The 9,363-nt window shown below is 47.2% G+C and overlaps 1 protein-coding gene and 1 long non-coding RNA gene across 2 annotated transcripts in view; both read left to right on the forward strand.

The window, feature by feature from the left end:
- PTPRJ (protein tyrosine phosphatase receptor type J) overlaps positions 1–9,363 on the forward strand; it is a 200,086-nt gene that overhangs the window by 81,744 nt on the left and 108,979 nt on the right. The window lies entirely within an intron of this gene.
- The window catches only part of LOC141584890 (uncharacterized), a 47,897-nt gene continuing 39,270 nt past the window's right edge, over positions 737–9,363 (forward strand). Inside the window, exon 1 of the long non-coding RNA XR_012518168.1 lies at positions 737–9,321. This is a non-coding gene — a long non-coding RNA (uncharacterized LOC141584890). The remainder of the gene's footprint in view (positions 9,322–9,363) is intronic.

A 9,363-nucleotide genomic window follows, 5' to 3' on the forward strand; every position in this document is an offset into this window, starting at 1 on the left:
TCTCACTCTAGGACAAGTTCTGTGCCAAATGTTCCACCCAGCCCCCTGACGAGGGAGATCCTGTTATCACCTCCGACTTACGGGTAAGGCGAAGAAAGGATGAGTCATTGACCCAAGGTCACGCCTAGCATGTGATGAAGCTGAGCTCTAGCCATGGATCTTGGCTTCAAGAATCTGTGCTCTTACCCACCATACCTGCTGCCGCCAGATTCAAACTCGAGTTGCATTGAGGAATCATCATACCCAGTTGGATTGAAGCTATAAAGGAACTTTGAGCATGGTTAATGGGGCGCTGTATGGAAAAGGGGTTCTGGGAGCCTCTGTGGAAGAGAGGTTTTGTTGAGTCAACTCCCTTTGTAAATGGAGTGATTGGCCTTCAGGTAGCTTGCTTTTTGGATTAGCCATAATATATCAGGCTTTCACAAGTGAAGATATGCCTATTTTTTCCACTCTAGGTCTATAAAGTAGATTTTTGCCATTAGAAAAATTTAAAGTGGTTGGGGGCTATGGTTACCGAGAATTCAAAGGGTGGATTAACGGAATAACATTTGAATACCGTTTTACTTTTTGCAAAACATTTTTGAGAAGTCGTGTTTTTAGCCAGGAAGCAAACTCCAGGAAAACTCTCTTTTCCATTAAAGGGTGTATGGTGTGCTGTAAACAAAGACTCAGCTCCTGTGAGCTGCCACGTTTATATAACTTATAGAAACAGAAGCTGGTTTTTTTTTTTTTTTTTTTTTTTTTTTTTTTTTTTAAGGTCCAAACTCATGTTGCCACACAAACAACAAAATAAACCAGTGTGTTCCAAAAACAAGCATTTGCTCTACCCACACGCACAGTTGGAACGATGCAGGATTGATGGAAGGAGGAGTCAGAAGCCAGTGAGGTACTGGCATATTCTTTTAGGGGCTTCTGTTAATTTTAGTAAGTCTGGAAGAAGCTTCTAGGTTGTTTAGTGTTTCTTTTAGAACCACCACCTTAACAAATGTGTTATTGTAGAGATTGATTAGGGGATCTGCCTCCTTCGAGCAACCAGGATCCCCCAGCCCCAGCTTCTAGCCTGCTTCTCTTCCTCATCCCTGTTCTTCCAGCATAATTCACGGATTTCAAGTCTTGTGTGACAGGTGGCTTCTTCTTTTTTCTTTCTTTCTTTTTTTCTTATTTTTATTTTTATTTTTTTATAGAGATGGGGTTTCTCCATGTTGGCAAGGCTGGTTTCGAACTCCTGACCTCAGGTGATCCACCCACCTCGGCCTCCCAAAGTGCTGGGATTACAGGCGTGAGCCACTGCTCCCGGCCCTTTCTTTCTTTTTTTTTTTTTGAGATGGAGTGTTGCTCTATTGCCCAGGCTAGAGTGCAGTGGTGCCATATCGGCTCACTGCAGCCTCCATCTCCTGGGTTCAAGTGATTCTCCTGCCTCAGTTTCCCAAGTAGCTGGATTACAGGCATGCAGCACCATGCCTGGCTAATTTTGTATTTTTAGTAGAGACAGTATTTCACTATGTTGGCCAGGCTGGTCTTGAACTCCTGACCTCAGGTGATTCACCCACCTCAGCCTCCCAAAGTGCTCGGATTACAGGCGTGAGCCACCGTGCCCGGCCCTCTTCTCTTCCTTTCTTTTCTTTTTTGTAAAGACAGAGTTTCACCATGTTGGTCAGGCTGGTCTTCAACTCCCGACCTCAGGTGATCTGCCCGCCTTGGCCTCCAAAGTGCTTGGATTACAGGCGTGAGCCATCGCGCCTGGCCTTCTCCTTTCTTATTCAAGCCTGCGTCTCAGTTTCACTCACACATAGAGGTGGCCACGTGACCCTGTGTTGGCAAATGATTGCAGGTTGTTTTCAGGGATGGGGCTCCTGGGAAAACCCTCTACGGGGCATTGACTCCGGCGTGACTGGGATGTGGATGCCGTGCTCAGAGGTGCTGCAGTAATGGTGCTGCTGCTGCCAGTAACGCAGGCAGTGCTGTGACATGCACAGTAACCCTGTAAGGGAGGTACTATCATGATCTCTGTCGGGTGGAGGAGGAAACAGAGGAGGAAAGGCAGCTGACCCATTCAGCTGACACGAAGTGCAGAGCTGGGATCCTGGCACCAGTGTTTGTCCTCGCCACCTCTCTGTTACGTACCTCTCACACAGGTGCGAGTCCCACGCCAGAGGGGCCGTTAGAGGCTGCCGGTATCCTGGCTGGGCTGCCTGCTTTGGGAAGGCTTATTACTGGGGAAAAATAACCCCCTTACTTATTACTAAGGGCTGAATGCTGTATGCAGTTGAGGGAAACACTCCATGGTGTGTGACTTTGGACATGTTCCTTAACCTTCTTTATCTTGGTCTTCCCATCTCTGTAAAATTGGGGTCATAATGACATTGACTTATAGGTTTTTTTTTCTTTTGAGACAGGGTCTCACTCTCTTGCCCAGACTGGCTAGACTACAGACACATACCACCATGCCCGGCTAATTTTTTTTTTTTGGTGGGTTTTGCCATGTTGTCCAGGCTGGTCTGAAACTCCTGGACCCAAGTGATCTGCCTGCCTTGACCTCACAAAGTGCTGGGACTATAGGCATGAGTCACCATGCCCAGCCCAACTTGTAGGTTTCTTTAAAAAGTGCCTGCCTCATCCTCAGTGTGTGTTTGTTTGTGTGTGTGTGTGTGTGTGTGTGTGTGTGTGTGTGTGTGTGTGTGTGTGTAGTTTTTAGTAGAGACAGGGTTTCACTATGTGGGCCAGGATGGTCTCCATCCCTTCACCTTGTGATCTGCCCGCCTCAGCCTCCCAAAGTGCTGGGATTACAGGCATGAACCACTGTGCCCGGCTAGTGCTTGCTCTTCTGTTGTTATTGTTAAAGTATCATTATCAGCATCATTGGCAGGTAATTGAGCAACGATTGGTCTCCTTGTCAACATGGAGATAGAAAATTGCCCACAAGGTTGGACAACGTGCTGGAACAGCGTCCAGGAAGAGTGATCAGTATCGAACAAGAAGACTACTTTGCCCTTGGACAGCTTTGTGACTGAAGCACTTTCTGATATATTCTTCTATTTAATCACCCGCTCCTTGCCAACTTTTTCAACAGGCGCACACTTAGGTAGAGCTGTTTCTTACCGGCCTGGGGCTGAGATTTGTTTCTGGGCAGGTTATCTGTGTCTCTGCCTGGATAGAGGCAGGGGCAGTGGAGTTGTCATGCATTCCAGGTTACTAGCTATGCAGAAATAGGAGCCAGGTAAGAGCAGATTTGCATGAATGAGGGTGTGGGGAAATGTCTTAGATGTTCATTTAGTTGTCAAAAAAGAGAACTGATGCCTTTCTTTCTTTTTTTTTTTTTGAGACGGAGTTTCGCTCTTGTTACCCAGGCTGGAGTGCAATGGTGTGATCTCGGCTCACCACAACCTCCGCCTCCTGGATTCAGGCAATTCTTCTGCCTCAGCCTCCTGAGTAGCTGGGATTACAGGCACGTGCCACCATGCCCAGCTAATTTTTTGTATTTTTAGTAGAGACGAGGTTTCACCATGTTGACCGGGATGGTCTCGATCTCTTGACCTTGTGATCCACCTGCCTCGGCCTCCCAAAGTGCTGGGATTATAGGCGTGAGCCACTGCGCCTGGCCTGATGCCTTTATTTCAAAACCCAACTTTGATCTGGACACGGTGGCTGATGCCTGTAATCCCAGCACTTTGAGAGGCCAAGGTGGGTGGATCACCTGAGGTCAGGAGTTCGAGATCAGCCTGGCCAACATGGTGAAACCCTGTCTCTACTAAAAATACAAAAATTAGCCAAGTGTGGTGGTGCACGTCTGTAATCTCAGCTACTTGAGAGGCTGAGGCAGGAGAATTGCTTGAACCCAGGAGGCGGAGGTTGCAGTGAGCTGAGATCATGCCACCGTACTCCAGCCTGGGTGGCAGAGCGAGACTTCGTCTCAGAAACAATGACAACAAAAAGACAAAACCCCCAACTTTAGAGAAGTCAGTCTCCTGAGAAGGGACGTTTTGGTCTCTTTCACTTACTGCTCTAAAATAGTGACTGGCGTATACTAGGTGCTCAATAAATATTTGTTGGATGAATGAACGGACAAAAGGTAATTGGCCTTCCTTGCTCAGTTCTCATGAAAAATTCTGGTTTTCACCGGGCATGGTGGCTCATACCTGTAATCTTAGCACTTTGGGAGGCCAAGGCAGGCGGATCATCTGAGGTCAGGAGTTCAAGACCAGCCTGGCCAACATGGTGAAACCCTGTCTTTAAAAAAAAAAAAAAAAAAAAAAAAAAAATTCTGGTTTTCACATAGATGGGCAGTGTCCCCACAGGCTGCTGCAGGGTGGCCATTTGCGATGGCCTCACCAGTCTTTCCCAGAGGAGGGGAGTGCACATTTTTTAGCTACTTTTGCTCTGACTGATACACTTGGCTGCCTAACAAAAAGCCAGAGAAGAACTAAGATTTTTAGCATCATTCAAAATGCTTGCCATTCCTTTTGCTTTGTCAAATCATGAGCTAGTTATTTTGAGTTCACATAAAGGTCAGAACTTGATCTGGGGAAGGAGGTTCCCCTTGGTTTATGTGAGAGGAACTTTTTCGCCCTTGTGTTTATTTTATCCGAAGGCTTCTGTTTTTCTCCCAAGCTAAAATCTGGCGTTTGTTGTAGAAAGTTCTCAGCTTGTGTGTGTGTGTGTGTGTGTGTGTGTGTGTGTGTGTGTGTATTTAAAAAGAGCTTGTATTTTGGCTTTAGTTTGGATTCTCAGTGATTTTTCTTTTTCTGCCCGAGAGTTGATTTTCTGCTCCTTGAAAGGCCGGCCCTCAAGTGCCTGAAGCTGTTTCGTTTTAGAGGTGACTTAATCATTTTCTTAGGCCTTTCAGTGCTGCTTCCAGCTTGGGTTTCCTTCTATTTTTAGTTTTTATGTGGGACAGGGTCTCAAAGTACACAGGCTCTTTTCCCCACCCCCCGCCTTCGTTTTGACTGTGCGTCAAATGAGTCCTCTTTCTTCTTCATGTATAATTTTGTGAGTTGGGGAACGTGGTGAAGGCCCTTGAACCCTGGCTTTGTCATGGCGCTTCCTTGAGGACCTGGAGGTCTCTCCCCTTAAGGGCCGGGTTGGTTCAGAAAGTGGGAAAGGCTGGACCTGTTGGAGAGAGGTTACAGCAGGTTCGGACAGCTGGGCTGACACCGGGCAGGAGCCCAGCAGCAGCGGAAGCTGCAGGGTCAGTTCACCATGGGCTGAACTTGGGCATTGCCTGTTCAGGTGGGGGCTGCCAGAGCCCTTCCTGCTCCCTGAGGATCCTCAGCATGTTTTCCTGCTGAGTGAGGAGTAAGGAATGAAGCCCTCTAGGCAGCCCGAACTGCAAATTTATTTCTTTATTTCTTTATTGTTTTTGAGATGGAGTGTTACTCTGTTGCCCAGGCTGGAGTGCAATGGTGTGATCTCAGCTCACTGCAACCCCCGGCTTCTGGGTTCAAGTGATTCTTCTGCCTCAGCCTCCCGAGTAGCTGGGATTACAGCCGCCTGCCACCACGCCCAGCTTATTTTTGTATTTTTAGTAGAGATGGGGTTTTACCATGTTGGCCAGGCTGGTCTTGAACTCCGGACCTCAAGTGATCCACCTACCTCTGCCTCCCAAAGTGCTGGGATTACAGGCATGAGCCACTATGCCTGACCCCGAGCTGCAGATTTAATAGGGAAACTGAGGGAAGAGGCTCTCCCCAACAGCAGTGGGGCTAAGACCTGTTTTTCTCAACTGCTTTGGTTTCTGAGTCCTTCCTGCTCTTCTAAGCCCCCTCAGCATGTGTCATTCCTGGGAGGAGGTGGCTCTCCCAGGACCCCATGCCCAAATCTGTACTCGTCTTCACTTCCCCCCAGGGTACCCCTCAGTGTTTCCCCATTACACTGATTCAATTTACATGTTCTAGAAGCATCCGTAAGTCTTTTTCCTGTTTGTATATTGTATATCCTCTGTAAGATTAAAAAACTTTCAAAAGCAAGTGTCTTTCTATGTGGTGACCTATTTGTATGGCACATTATAGGTTCCAAAGCCCTTTCATGCATTGTTTTTCTTGTAAGTAATGTTTGTAAACAGTAACAAGGTAGACCCCATGAGGCGCTTACTATGCCGGGTCTGTTCTAAGAATGGTATACACATTACCTTCCTAACCCACCCCTAGCATCCACTGTGCTATTGTCACCCCTGTTACGTGGTGGAGAGAAGAAGGCAGAGAGAGGTGGAATGACACTCCCGAGGCCAGGCATTTGTCAAGGGAGGTCTGGAATTTGAACCCAGGCAGCTAAACTTCAGAATCCTGGTGTTTAACCACTACACCATGCTGGCCTCAGGAGTTATTGAGCAGGATAAGGAATTGTCACTTTTGATTTATTTTTGAAACATAATAACTCTTCTCTTAAAAAATTCAAAAGTGGGCCTTGCCCCTGTAATCCTAGCACTTTGCGGGGCCGAGGTGGGCGGATCACCTGAGGTCAGGAGTTCAAGACCAGCCTGGCCAACATAGTAAAACCCTGTCTCTACTAAAAATACAAAAATTAGCCAGGCATGGTGGCGGTCACTTGTAATCTCAGCTACTTGGGAGGCTGAGGCAGGAGAATTGCTTGAACCCGGGAGTCTGAGGTTGCAGTGAGCTGAGACTGTGCCACAGACTCCAGCCTGGTGACAGAACAAGACTGTCTCAAAAAAAAAAAAAAAAAAAAAGAAGTAATACATAGCTGGGCACCGTGATGTACGCCTGTAGTCTCATATACTTAGGAGACTGGGGCAGGAGGGTCGTTTGAGTCCAGGAATTTGAGACTGCAGTGAGCTCTATAGTTATACCACTGCACTCTAGCCTAGGTGGCAGAGTGAGACCCTGTAAAAAAAAAAAGACAAAGTAATGTGTATTGCAGCAAGTACTTGAGTAATGTAGGTGTATAAAAACAAAAAGTGAGTATCCCCACTCCTCCTCCAGTGCCCTGAGATAGACTGAGGAGTTAACAGGGGATGTCCTTGAAGACTTTCCATTTGGAATGCGTGTGTATTTTATACATTAGGTATCGTAACATATGTAATTACCCTAAGGGGTCCCCACCATCACCCTGCAGGCCGTGGGCGGAAGTTCAGGAGTTAAGTCTGCTCCAGGGCACAGGGTGGTACAGCAGAAAAGTGTGACTCGAATCCAGATCTCCCTCTCCACTGTGGCTGTCTCCTGGGGAACGATCAGGGGCTGGTTTTATAGGAATTATCCTGTCATATGATTATTATTATTTTTGAGACTGAGTCTCGCTCTGTCGCCCAGGCTGGAGTGCGGTGGCCTGATCTTGACTCACTGCAACCTCCGCCTCCTGGGTTCAAGCAATTCTCCTGCCTCAGCCTCCCAAGTAGCTGGGACTACAGGCATGCACCACCATGCACGACCAACTTTTGTATTTATAGTAGAGACGGTGTTTCACCATATTGGCCAGGCTGGTCTCGAACTCCAGACCTCAGGTGATCTGCCCATCTTAGTCTCCCAAAGTGCTGGGATGACAGGTGTGAGGCATTGTCCCTGGCCTTCCAGTCGTATTCTTGACAGATGGTTTTCCACGAAGTTGTGGGCACCTCCCAGGGTCACAATTACATGGTTAAATGAGTCACGATTGCATAATGATTGTGGATACCTCCCAGGGGCTCAATGAAAAAGGAACTTGGCTTCGGATAAAGACAGAATAATGCAAATCTTCACTTTTGGTTTAGAAAATCTGCAACCTGTGGTGGAGAATACAGAAAAGAAGGAAGTAGAATGAACCCCCCTCACACCCTTCCTTTTTGTCTCTCCTCTGGAGAGAGAAGGGATTAGGAGGCCTCCTGGAAAGGAGTCCCTTTCCTGTGATCAGACTCTCTCCTTCCCTCCCCCAGAGCAATTACCGAGCCTCTGGCCTGGAACCTTCCTCGCAGGCCTGGAGGAGACACCGTTCTGTAGACAATGCGGGGAAGGAAAGGAAAGCGATGCGGCTGCCAGTGGTGCGGATGACGTCCTCGATGCCAGACTTGCTTGCGCGTTCAAAGTCCCTCCTCGGAGGTCCCCTGGTAGGCCCTGGAGATAGGATGTGCTTTCACTCTCTACAGCCGATTGTCCAGGAAAGAAAGTTTCAGACTTTCTTAGACTCTCTACAGCCGATTGTCCAGGAAAGAAAGTTTCAGACTTTCTTAGGCAGGGAAGGGCCCTCTGACGGTGAATTTATTTGGAAATTTGAAAGAGAAGAGTCTTATCCCAGGAAGCATTCTTTTTCTTTCCCCCTGGGTTTGACAGGCCAGGCAACAGCAATGATCCAAACCACCGCTCTGCACCAAGAGGCAAACCGCAGGAAACAGAAATCTGAACAAGCAAGGAGCATAGGAGTCCCCCAAAGCATGCCTTCTTGTTTTTCTCAGAGGACAGTCTTTTCATTCATGTTTTGCAGATTGGTCCAGCAAATGTAGTCCTTTAAGTTTCCTATCTAGATAAGCAGGATATTAGGGGGAATAGGAGGGGCCAGGTTGGAGTTAGGATAGGAGAAACTGAAAAAGGGGAGGCATGTGCTCAAACACCTTCATTGCTCTTGGGGACCCTTAACATGCTTAGTTTCTGTTTTGTTTTTTTGAGATGGAGTCTTGCTCTGTCACCCAGGCTGGAGTGCAATGGCGAGATCTCAGCTCACTGCAACCTCCACCTCCTGAGTTCAAGTGATTCTCCTGCCTCAGCCTCTCAAGTAGCTGGGATTACAGGCACCCGCCACTATGCGAGGCTAATTTTTAAAATTTTTATTTTTAGTAGAGATGGGGTTTCAGCATGTTAATCATGCTGGTCTCGAACTCCTGACCTCAGGTGATCTGGCCACCTCGGCCTCCCAATGTGGTGGAATTACAGGCATGAGCCACCGCGCCCAGCCGACATGCTTAGTTTCGTATGAGAATACAGAAGGCCCATGTTTCAATAGGCCTGAAAAATATTAATCTAGCCCAATATGACAGTCTGCTAATTATATGACTGGGCCTGCTCAGAAGATCAAGGCAATAATACTACATTCAGAGTACTCAGTTGAGGACGATGAAACAGTGCAATGCATACTGACTTCCATCATTTCTTTTATTCCTCATTTGGAGAGAAAACAGAGCTGAGATAGACATGTTAGAGATGGCTAGATTGATTGATGTATTGGTTGAATGAATGGCCTGCTTGAGGCAGTAGGAACACTGAATAAACATTTTAAAATCGGCTGGTATAGGTCAGGAACTGCACAGGTTGCTGGGAATAGGTAGATGAAAAGACATTGACATGGTTTGGTGTATCCCTACCTAAATTTCACCTTGAATTGTAATAATCCCCATGTGTCAAGGCTGGGACCAGATGGAGATAATAATAATCCCCATGTGTCAAG

Source organism: Saimiri boliviensis, chromosome 6, assembly GCF_048565385.1.
Source record: "Saimiri boliviensis isolate mSaiBol1 chromosome 6, mSaiBol1.pri, whole genome shotgun sequence".
Taxonomy (NCBI): Eukaryota; Metazoa; Chordata; class Mammalia; order Primates; family Cebidae; genus Saimiri; species Saimiri boliviensis.